Raw genomic sequence first — 12,698 nt, 5'->3', positions numbered from 1 at the left:
GCGATAGTCCTTTTTTTTTTTTGGTGTGCATTGTGTGATGCCAAATAGATGAACCACTGGCATTGTCGGTTATTGTATTTACCACAACACAACATAAAAAGTAGGGATGTCCCGATACAACATTTTAACTTCCGATACGATACCGATATTGCAGCCATCAGTCCGATACCGATATAAATCTGATATCAGCACAAATTATGAATACTTTTTTACCTATTTTGTTGAGTCGACTCGAATGTATGAACGGCTAGATCGAACTGAGAACAAGTCAGCAACAGTAAGTATGGAAAAAAACAACCAGTTTATTAACAATTGGTTGCATAAATGTGAACTTTTACATAAGAATATATAAAAAGAATTAAAGAATAAATATTAAGACCCTGAAAAATATCTTAATTGAATAAACAAAAATACATTTTTAAAGTGCAAAATGCTAATTAAAGGTCACTACAGTTGTTCATTTTTTACCATCAGCAAAGAGTAGAAACTGCTGAGAGCAGGAACATAAGAAAAAAAATATTGTTAATTGAACAACTGCTAAAGGTTCAGTGTCCAAAGTTTCAATTTCACACACAGCTTTTTGATGAATTTTTGATCCAGTTGAGCTGAAAAATAGCTTTCACACTGGGCAGCAGAAATAATTTATTGTTAAGTTGATGAAAATGTGCAGTATGATTAGTACAAACATTTAAATGATCAGAGCTATTTCATCTGTGTTTGTATCATAAGAAGATTATGGCTGTATCAATGTTCCCAAACATTATTAATTTTATAATAATATATATTGCACATATTATTTTTAACATAAAAATACTTGCAGAGGCTAGATTTAAACACACCTTTTCTCCACAGCAATTGAAATAATGTGACTTTTAAGAATAATTTTATTAATCAAATTTCATTATATTTGCATATTTGCACAGATTCCACCCTACTGCCCACATGGGAAAATTAGACAATGCAAATAACTGCAAACTGATGTGCAAAGCTGACACTGTTTATCAGAGCACTTTATCTTTCTGGGCTTTTTAAAGAAGAGTTAAACATGGGAATGTCTCTAATAAAATTTTCCTTCTGCCCCAAAAGTAATACCATTCTTTCTTTTAAACTGTAATGGCCCTCAGCAACAGAATGACTTCTTATTCTAATTTAACAGACAATGAAAAAAACTAAAATGTTAAGCATTTTACATGACACTGTTCCTTTTAGAGTGTTTAAGTAAAAAAATGAAATCCACCATTTCACTCCTACTATCCATGTGCACCACTGACAGGTTAAATCTGCTCCCTCTCTAATCTTGGTGCTGCTGAGAGATTGAGATTGAAAGTTTGCGTATAAAAAAAAAAATACTAATACAATGCCACATTGTGCTGCTTTTGGTTGTAATTTTCAGTCAAAGAGGAGTTAGTTTTCACTTATGTTAATAGTTTGTTCCAAATGCTTTGGGACATTAAGTAAAATCCATGTTACGTCGGAAAAAAATAAACATGCCAAAGCTTGCAAACTTCCATCTTCACGGCTGCATCAATCATAACTGGAGAAAACTACAACTGCTGACCCATCACCAGGTCTCTCCATAAATAAGCTTGAACTTTCTCCTTTAGCGACTGACAAATATTGGCATCTTCTCATTCTGCCATTTCCCACTACAAAATTCACTTGATATTTCAGTGCATTTAGACTCTCTAAGACAGGGATGTCCAAACTCGGCCCTAAAGGGCCGGTGTCCTGCAAAGTTTAGTTGCCACGCCTCCTTTTTAAAATCATACATTTTCATAGGTCTGATCACCAGTTGTGCACTCTTTCAATAGCTGTGCTTTACAAAAACCCTTAAGGTCAACAGGCATCTTCTCATTCTTTACTTTTCTCTTCTTCTTACAACTAGAAAAGCACTGAGGAATCTCCTTTGGGTGATGTTTGTCTAACAATTAAGACCAAAAGCTGCACAATGAGGCATTGTAGCAGTTTTTCAGTTGCATTGCATTAATTGCAACAGGCAATAAGCCATTAGCGGTGACAAAAATGAGGGTGCCCTCTTAATTTAATTTATTATAATATTAATAATAATAAAAATAATAATCGTTCCAGACATTAATGTTATATATAACCCAGAGTTCTCTTTTAAGCATCATGGAGTGCCATGTTAAGTCATTGTACCTGAATAAAGTACAAATTCTCTGCTGAAAAAATTCTAAATCAAAACAACTTCCCTGCTCAAAGGATTATAGCCTGAAGTGTCTATCAGTTATACCCTTCAAAATCCTTAATTATTGAGGGCTCTCCAAAGTGGCCAGTTTTAACGACACTTCAATACGGTGACCATGACTGTTCCCACCCTGAAGAGCCCCTCGAAAGGGTGAAATGTCTCTAATTTTGGGGGGGAAAAAACAACTAATCAACTTTTATTCTGAAAGAAACAAAATATATCTGTGATATTTATTAATTTTATGTTTAAATATTTAAAGTCAATCTTTTATAAAATGTAAATCTACATAATTTAATAATTATAACATATTATAAAAGTTGTTTTATTGAGTAGTTATTTATTATAATTATTATATTGTATCATGTATACAACATACTGTAGGTATAGTTTCTCCAGTAAATATTATAACAAATAAATAAGTCTAAAATATCCAGATGCATCAGAATAATGTAGCTAACAATGTTTATATATCATACTATATACTATACTACGCCTGTCTTATCTGCCTCTAAGCTAATGTACCTGAAGTGTCTCCATCACTGCTCTTATCAAATGTGCAATCTGCATTATTCTCATGGTTACTTTCATCTGCAGGAAGAGCCAGTTCTGTCCTTTTCTTCTTTCACTTAACATTGAACATGGTGATCCTCACTAATACGCTGTTCCCTGTATTCATATCTAATCAAAAGTATTGCCTTGATATTTTTAACCAAGGTTATTATCATACCATCAGAATTTTAAACCGGCCCATGCCTATTCAAAATATAACTTGATATTATGATATAATGTGACCCCGCAATATTGCTACTAGATTTTGTGACATTTATCGATATGAAAGTACCACAGTATTTGTCTCTAATACAATTATGGTACAACCTGATATCACAGTAACTTTTGTAAGAGCACAATTTATTCATTTAGCCATTTTTCTCCACATTAACTTCCAAACAATGGTGTATTATCTTGACTTCATTATTCCTTACAGACCAGCTTTTAGTGACAACTAAGGAACAACGGTTATCCTAACATTAACTTTTTATCTTTAGTCCAACTATAAATGAATAATAAAGAGCTGCAACAGAGGCCCTGTAAACCTGCATGCCATTATAGCAGAAAAATCCAACATGAGTCACCGAATAACTCCCTCTATTTCTTCTCTTCCTCCGTACTTCAACAAGGTCTCTATAATGTGGTTTTTTCCCTCCACAAGTCCCTGATACAGGCCCAAGTATTTGGAAACGCAGCGCTGCTCCCCTCGACTCCCGCTCAACCCCCACTCACTCCTCCATCCAAAGTTTTAATGAAAAGCATGTGCTGGAGATGCTTCAACTTTGCCACTGAAGCTCTGCACCAGTTTCTTTCCCTTAGTTGAAAAAAACACACATACAGACAAGCCTCCATTCCCATTTTGTCAGAGGAAAAAAATTACATCTATAAAATCCTAAATTTATGACCGAAGTGACAATTAACAGAGTTACGGTCATGTACAACAGATGTGGGGGGATGCAAAGCAGCAGGATCTTGGTCAAATATATCCAATGTCGGCACTACTTTAATATCTTTCTAAAATGTCTTTGTAGGCCAGTTCATGCATGCTTTCAGAACTGACTGGCTGAGGTTGAGGAGAAAAAGATATCTTAAGACCTCACTTAAAGAGCCCATATTATACATGAAATAGGGTCATATCTTGGTTGTAAGGGTCTCCAACAACAGTCTAATATGCATGCAAGGTCAAAAAACACTTTTATGGTCTTATAATCTGCATTTATTTTTACCTAATTATCCCAGCGACTCCTGTATGAATCGTTCATTGATTAATTTGTTCCCAAACCCCTCCTTAGCGCGAAGCTAATCTGCGCTGATTGGACCGATGACAGTCTGTTGCGATTGGTCGACTGCCTTCAGTGAGAGAGGGAAATAACCAACAGCTAATCAGCAATATAAAAATAATCACAGTTCATACACGCTCGATAGTGTAGGGGTGGATTTTAGCTGCCCGTGGGTCAATGTAAATACAGACGATGGACTTGAAAATACAGACGATGGACTATTTTATTGAGCAAAAACTCCAAAAACAGTTGAGGAGATCTTCTAGCTTGTCTCACTCTGCTCTTTTCACAGACACACACAAACATATTGTCCTCGTCCTTGCGCGCACACACACACACACACACACACACACACACACACACACACACACACACACACACACACACACACACACACACACACACACACACACACTCCGCCAGACGACATCGCGCGCGCATACACACACACAAACACACCTCCGGACGACAGCGCACGCACACACGCACACACGCACGCACACACACACACACACACACACACACACGCACACACGCACACACACACACACACACACACACACACACACACACACACACACACGCACACACACACACACACACACTACCTCCTCCACGGAGCTCCGTAAACAAAGCAGCACGCGTCACGTTTTTAACGTGGCTTTGCACGCGATATGAGAATATAGCGAGTTAACCTGATACAGTACATGCCGTTACAAGTAACAAATCACAACTAAATACATTTGCAAGCTAGAGTAAACGAGGCAACAACTTTAATCGCACGTACTTACACTTGAGAAATGGAGGAAGAAACCAATCGTGACAAGTTACTCTTTACTGATCCTTCTTTTAACAAACGCCGATGAAGTATTCTTTGTAGCATGTAGTTTCCAGAAGTTTCCAACTGCTTGGCTATAATGCTGAGGTTTCATCTTTGGGTAGAGACTCAATATATCCATCTGCAGTGTGACTTCAATCGACCGGCATGTTTGTGTGTGTGTGTGTTTGTGGGTGTGTGTGTGTCTGGGTTTCTGTGTTAGAGGGCGGAGCCGCAGGTTTCAAATCTCCCGGGTTTGCGCCTGCACGTGAATAACTTGGTTTCGTTCGTACGTCATGGCGAAACACCTAATGACTCGGTATCAAGGCGACTCGTTTGAAGCACTATGAGTCGACTCTTTTATAGATGAATCAACACTTTTAATCACTGTATTCTTACAGATTTAAGCCTTAGCTGGATACTTCACTTCACTTAGAGCCGTGTTACACACTACATGGAGGGGCATTTTCAAAAACCCATAATATGGGCTCTTTAAAATATCTATAAGACCTCAATAGCCGTGTTTCCACTATTGCAACTAAAGCGAGCGTGTCAGTGCGAGCCTGGGCCTTGGCTCTTTCAAGGGCTGAGCGGGCTAAAGCAGGGCTTCCTTGGGGCCAGCGGCTGGCCTTTTTCGGCCCGGCAAATACCTTGGACCAAAGCAGGCCAGTTGGGGCTTCGGGGTGGAGTGAAAGCAAAGGCGGAGTTCTGACCGTGCACAAGTACATGCGCCAGCCAAATAATTAAATAAGGGAAAGAAAGAACATATGACTAATGATGAGTTTAAGATACTGCACAAAACATCTTATAGTGGTCTTTAAAGGGTCACGAAACACCAAAACACATTTTTTGAGCTGTTGACAGTCGTATATGTGTCCCACACTGCTAAAAACACTATTAGGACACCTTTATTTCACTAAAAAGTGTAAATTGGTTGTTTTTGAGTTATTTCAAGCAAATTCGTACTTCCGGTTTGAAACAAATTTTTGAAGCTGCGTCACGGTCATGACATAATAGCGTGTATTCCAGCGTGCAGACTGGGCGTCTGTGCCAGAGTGTGTCTTATTACGTCTTACAGTGTGATGCATTAATGCATGAGTAAAGCTTTGGTTCAAACCAATCAGCGCGCTCTATTGTGCAACTTCATTAATATTCATTACTGTCACAGTGTTTAGACGACAGAGACGAAACGTTGTGTTGGCAAAACAAGCGTGAAGTGTTGCTTTTATAGTTTGCAACAGTTAAGTTTTGTTTTCATTTTCTCTCTGCTAGAGCTCAGACTCACGTGTGGATTAACAGTGTACGCGACGCGCAATAACGATAACTTACATGTCCAAGGAGGATTATTGTTTACCTGAGAGCTGTTCTCATCTGCAAACGCTGAGATCCGGATTCGCTTGTAGTCTCCTCTTAATAAAGACGCGGCTCTAGTTGCTGGTGATTGTCTTGTCTCTACAGATTTGGTAAGTGAGCGACCAGTGCTCTTTGTTTATTCAGTTTGTTCGTATCCAACAAACTATTGCACCGAGTGTAAACATGTTAGCACCACAACCAAACTATAACCTCGTGTAGGATTTTCACTGCATTTTGTGACTGGAATAACACACGCGGCTTTCTGACGCTACCTGCCGAGTGCATCTAAGTTTCCGGGAAATGCTGAGTTTTTTTTCTCTCATTCGACGTGCGGTATCAAACATTGCATGAAAAATACACGCTTAGAGCAGTTCCTCGAATCAAATATCTTGTTTGTCACGAGGGACATGAATGAATTCCCTGAATGAAAGAGCCAAACTGCAGTTAAAGTCCACCATTTAATAATTTGGCAAATAATTTGACTACAGATGTCCATGTAAACACAGTCACTTTGTCCCCTGTTGGGTGTGTGTTTTGACTCTGAAATTCAGAGCGCCCAAATAGACACTCCCACACCATGCCTCTTTTCTTCCTCCGACACTCCTCCTAAACAGAGCTGGACACGCCCACTTTTCTGACTTTTTCGAAAGTAGAGGTGTGAAAACACCCTGCTGAAACGAGGGGGTTTCATGGCCCTGTCTTTAAGTGTTTTGTTTTTTTGCTTAGGATTGCCCCTTTTTCCCCTTTTAAAATTAAGAGTGTTGCATAAAATATTAATTAAAGTTGTTTTAATTTAATAAGTAATATTTCTTTCCTCCATCCTCCTTGAAGATGTTTAATTAACGCATTATAATCTTTGCACATTTCCTTCAGACTCAGGCAGCAGGCCATCCTAAATTAAAGACACAGTAGCCACTAACCTTCAGTTGTGGAGAGTTTGTCAAGTTTAAAAGGTGTGTTTGGGTTTATTTATTTATTTTGGAGATGATACAAAATAAGAATACAACAGAAAAACATTTAACTTTACAAATTATGTATCAACTTTTGTAGGCTCAACACAATAACGTTATATTAGATAAAAAAGCCTAGATATACAAACAAACAACGGGTATAACAATTTAGGTGTATACGATACAAATAAATTAAACAGTTTTGAGCCAATTTAAACGTTCATTTTACAAAAGCCTATAGGAAAAAAAGATATTTTAATCTTTTAAAAAAAAACAATAAACAACGTACAGGTTTTGCAATATTATTCATAAAGTATATTGTCAGGAGCCACGGGTAATAATTTATCTGTTTTTTTTTACTTTCAAGGTGATAGTTGCCATTGACTTGCCAGTTACCAACGACAGTGGTTTCTGATTAAACTTTCTTCTCTGTTCTACTAAAGAAAAAAAAAGTAACTTTCATCTTGAATTGTATTAGATTTGGTAAATAAACAGCTAATTTAAATTTTTGACTAAACTACAAATTTAAAAAAGGAAGGTGCAATGTCTTTTCCAATAAACTAGTTGATGGTTTAATAACATTCATGTATGTTTATGTTTTTAAAGAAGTCTCTTTGTTCACCAAGGCTGAATTTATTTGATTTAAAAAAAGAATACTGTAAATTAATATTCCAATTTAAAAATATCTGATAAAGGTAAAATTCAGCCAAAAATGTCATTTCTATCATTGTTTACTCATCGTTTACTTTTTTAAACGTTTATGGACTTCTTCTATCTGTAAAATGCAAAAAAAAAGAAAAAAAAGATATTTTGAAAAATGTCGGAAGTCTGTAACCATTAACTTTCATAATATTTGTTTTTCCCACTATGGAAGTCAATGACTACAGCAGGATTTAAACATTCTTCAAAATATTATCTTTTTTGTTGTTGTTTAACAGAAAAAGTCAATTCATAAAGGTTTGTAATAACTTGGAGAGTAAATAGTGAGCAAACTTGTATTTTTTTGGGGGGGTGGGGTGGGGGGGGGACTATCCCTTTAATCCTGGTGAATATTTTAAAATGTATTTTAAATGTGATTCAAATCTGAATTTTCAGTATCGTTAAGAGTCTTCAATGTCAAATTAACCTTCAGAAATCACTCTAGGGTGTGTTTTTTGCTCTGTTACAATCAGTTTTTTATTGGAGTTCAATCATTAATAAATGTACTTACCAATTATAGATCTTTTTTTTCAACTTTATATTTCTTTGGAATTTTATTTATCATGATACTATATGATGAATACAACGTTAAAAATAGGCAATAGCATTTAATAGAAATAAAATATTTTTATAACATTATAAATGTCTTTACTTTTAATCAATTTAATCAATGCCAATTTGATAATGCCAAAACCTTTTAATCAATTTAATATGTCCTTAATATTTAAAAGAATTATACTTAAATCAGTTTACAAAAATTAGGAACAGACAGAACCCTTTCAACACTGATGATGGTGATAATGATAGGAAAGACAAGAAACATTTTCTTTAGCCTTAAATTATCATATTAGGATTATTTCCAAATGATCATGCAACACTGAAGTCTGGAGTAATGTCTGCTCATTTATCTTTGACTAAAAAACATTTTGATATCCAGAGAAAAAAATATATAGACTTTCATTCATATTTCCTTTATATTGATGTGTTCATTGTACTTTCAATCAAATAATGCATTACTGAGAAGCATAAGCCATCATCTTTCAAAAGAGTTTATCAAAAACTCTCCATTTAGTTTTAACAGAGGTCAATACAGAAAGCATAATATACCATTATAAGCCCACATGGAGTGGAATCACTGTCTGGCTTGCAGGGGCTTCAACCTAATCCATAAATTCTGAGTGACACATCCAGAGGAAAGAAATTAACAGTGCAGAGGTGAGTGAATGGCGAGACGCCGTACATCACCTGTGTGACTGTGTCTGAAAAACAATGACACATTCCACCGCAGGGAAGTGTGACTGCTCTGCCCCCAGGTCAGCAGGTACACATCATACCAGAGCATTGGGTTACTCAAGACACTGATGATCATGATACTTGGATAGTTAGCGCCGAGAGTGCAATTATTCCAACAATAAAGGTATTCTTTTACTAGGCTTTTCATCCATTGAATCTAGCAGTAAAAATAGACTGGCTGTGTATAGATCAAAGACAAAAGTAGGCTTTAAGGATCAAAACAATAGATAAAAGTACAAAACTAATTATTTTACTAGTTTGTCAGAAAGAAGGTTTCTAATTATAAAAAATGCTGGGGTTTTGTAATCAAATGTTAGGTCAAAGGGCATCCATTGCATAAAAATATGCTGTGGATAAGTTGGCGGTTGATTCCGCTGTGGCGACCCCAGATTAATAAAGGGACTAAGCCGAAAAGAAAATGAATGAATGAATGAATGAATGAATAAGTCTACTAATTTAGCTTGATTATTTATTCTTGTATACATTTTAAAAAGTAGAGCTCAGGATAAGTGTAGTTTCACTTTTTAAATAACTGTATATTCTTTACATTTCGATGAAAATTAAACTTTTTTTCGTTGACCGATATATTTTCAGAACTTTTAATTTTTAATATTTAATTTATCCCTTATTTTGGCATTGTGAACTGGACACATTTACTGTATAAGATATACACCACATCAAACTGTAAAAACCATGTTTAACCATTCTTATTTTCACAGCTGTTATTTTCCAACAAAGTCAATTGAATCTAAATGTTCATAAACAAGTAACAAAAAATTAAAGCAGTTTTCATCTGAAATGTGTTGCTTACACCTTAAAAATGCTGGATTGTATTAACCATTGGATTAAAGTGTTGTTTAAATTTAATAAAAAATACAAATAAAATAATATTAAAAAAAAGAAAAAATAAATAGAATAAATAAATAAATAAAAATCGCAACATTGGCTGTCAATATTTAATTTGACCCAACGTTGGGTTACCAACCCAGCATTTTTCGAGTGTATGAATAGATTAGACAATATCCACCAAGACTCTAAGCAACCTTGATCATTGGTTTACCGTTTACACATTAATCTACTGCTGACACGACTGCACGAAAGCAGCTTTTGTGTGGTCCTGCCATCTATCAGGTCTTTTTTTGATTACATTACAGCCAAGTAAAACATACCGATTCAGCAGAGACCCAACTAACCAACTACATTATCACTTTCATCAACATTCCTTAGTTAGTTACTTCAGTCTCATTTTCCCCCATTTCTTTTAAATAATGTTTGTGCTACAATCAAAAAACTGTTCAAACTGTAAACTACTTATTTTAAATGAGGTTAATCCACACATTTCTTGTGTTTTTTGGAGGACAACTTAATTGTCTTATGTTTGATCTACTTAAAGTTGTAAAAAAAATTGATAAGTTAACTTAATTCCTTCATGTTACTGCAACAAATCGATTGTGTGGAACCTAGAATTTTTTTTTTGGAAGAGTTTGGAGCTGGACACAACTCCAATTGTAAAACTTCAGCATTCAGGACTCTCAAAAAGCTCAGTGGAAAAAGGCACTTGGGTGATTTGGAGGCTGAGTCAGCAAGCAGACCTTTGGCCGCCCTGAAAAAAAAATATAAGAGAGGAGGGAGGCAGGGGGCAAAGGAAGTGAGGGATGGAAAGGGATGGAGAGAGGAGGGAAAAGCAAAAGAGAGCTGACATTCCTGCACCGTGAGTCAACGCCGCTAGGCACTTTTCTGGCAATCGTTCACTACCTTTACAACTTAAAGCGCTGGCTCTATTCTGATAACAGGAAGAGAGAGGAGGCTGAAAGTGCAACTAATAAAGCTGTGGGTTTGCTTAGGATGTGCGACGGGGGGACATTTCTTGGAATGTCGTTCATGGCTACCCCAGTAACCCTTTTGGTAAGGAGTAAACAAGACCTCCCTAAATTCAGACAGAGCACTTAAATGCAAAGCACTCAATGAAAGCATTATGAGGCAAGGCCTATACTCCTGCTAGCAACAGTTAAGTAGTAAAGGCCAATTAGTTTCACCTAATAAAGCTAGAGCGTTCCTCATAACTTGGCCTCATGCTTTGATTTCCAATAACACATGACTGCATTCCTGCCCTATGTAGTGTGCATATCTGTGTCGCGCTCCCCCTCAGCCCTGGGCAGCATTCCTGAGAGGAGTGGGGTGACATCCGTCAGCAGGACCTCTGATGATCCCCTGTGCAGCCTAATTCATTACTTAAATTACAATAGAAAAGTATGTACATTGGAGGGTTGACAGCAAGAATGTGTGCCACACAAGCTATCAAATAGCCTACTTGCTTCAGCAACACAGACATGCTTATTAGTAGCTTGTGTTCATATATCACTAAAAGTACATGAGTATGTCTTCAGGCCATGAGCAGGTTGGCTTGTATGAAATGTGTCAGCACTGCGCATGTCAATGCAATTCATTCACTGCAAAAGGATGCAAAGTTTGCAAGTACAGCTAATAAACAAGTTTCACAAAATGTCTTCGGGTTTTCAAAGCACCTACACGCTAATAAACAAGTGTAGCAAAGTAGCGGTGAAACGTGTGCAGGGTATGTTGACTACACACGCAGAAATGTATTAACAAACGTTGTAAAAACAAATAAACATCAATATTAAACACGAAAAGAATGGTATAAGTTATTTACCTTCGCAGGTTTTCAATAAGTTCCGCTTTATTTCGGTCTGCCGCCGGGTTTGTGCGTTTTAAGTCCTTTACACGTTTTTTCGGTTCAAGCCAAAGCGTCGAAAACACTTCACAAAACTTAAAACGTGTCAACACGAGAAGACTTTCCAACAATCTCTGCACTTTTCTTCCCTCTTCTGAGTGTCATTTTCTGAGCTGGTCAACTGTGTTTTCCTCCAGAAGTGTGTGTGTGTGTTGGAGCTGTGAGGGGAAGGACTAACACTGCCCTCTTCTTCATCTGAACCGTAAAGTCGTCGTTGCAGCGAAATTACTTACAAACTCAATAGTTTGTGAGGAGGAGAAAAATGCGGTCCCGTTTCCTGAGAACTTTGAGGGAGTCCAAAGGAGTTTTGAGTAAGCCCCTTCCGAGAGTTTCTCGATTGTTCCTCTTCTTCTGTTGGCTTTAAGGAACGTCGCTCAAGCAAGAAAATGACAAAAAGCTTTTGTGTGTTTTGAAGATCAGGAGCCTGTCAAAGGGTCTTATGTGCAGCACAGCCCACAGATTTAATGACTTCAGAGGGACATAATTGGAGAGATTTAGGTGTCCTGCTTTCCTCTACAATAAACCCTATTTTAGTTAAATAGGACATTCTACTAGAATAAAATAAAAAAATACAGTGAATAAAAATTATTTCATCCCAAAAAAATGTATCAAAATCGACTGATGGTTGATTTCTGTGAGTTGTTCTGTAACGGATGTCATTTATTTGGTTTTCAGATTTTTGTTCTTTATAAAAAACACTTTACAAATGTACAAATCCTTGTCCTCAGCCCAATTGAACCAAAAGCTTCAATAGTTTTGTTATGCTAAAAACTGTTATTTAAAGGGGAAAAAAACCTTA

At 36.6% G+C, this 12,698-nt stretch overlaps 1 protein-coding gene across 2 annotated transcripts in view; it reads right to left on the bottom strand.

The window, feature by feature from the left end:
- amot (angiomotin) overlaps positions 1–12,197 on the bottom strand; it is a 74,982-nt gene extending 62,785 nt beyond the window's left edge. For both annotated transcript variants that reach the window (XM_005173887.6, XM_686779.11), the window contains exon 1: positions 11,819–12,197. The gene's annotated coding sequence lies outside the window, so the exon portion shown is untranslated. The remainder of the gene's footprint in view (positions 1–11,818) is intronic.
- Positions 12,198–12,698: the final 501 nt, after the last annotated feature.

The sequence above is a fragment of the Danio rerio genome, chromosome 21 (assembly GCF_049306965.1).
Source record: "Danio rerio strain Tuebingen ecotype United States chromosome 21, GRCz12tu, whole genome shotgun sequence".
Taxonomy (NCBI): Eukaryota; Metazoa; Chordata; class Actinopteri; order Cypriniformes; family Danionidae; genus Danio; species Danio rerio.
Note: the sequence above shows the minus strand (reverse complement) of the source record. Positions and strands in the feature narration are given on the sequence as shown.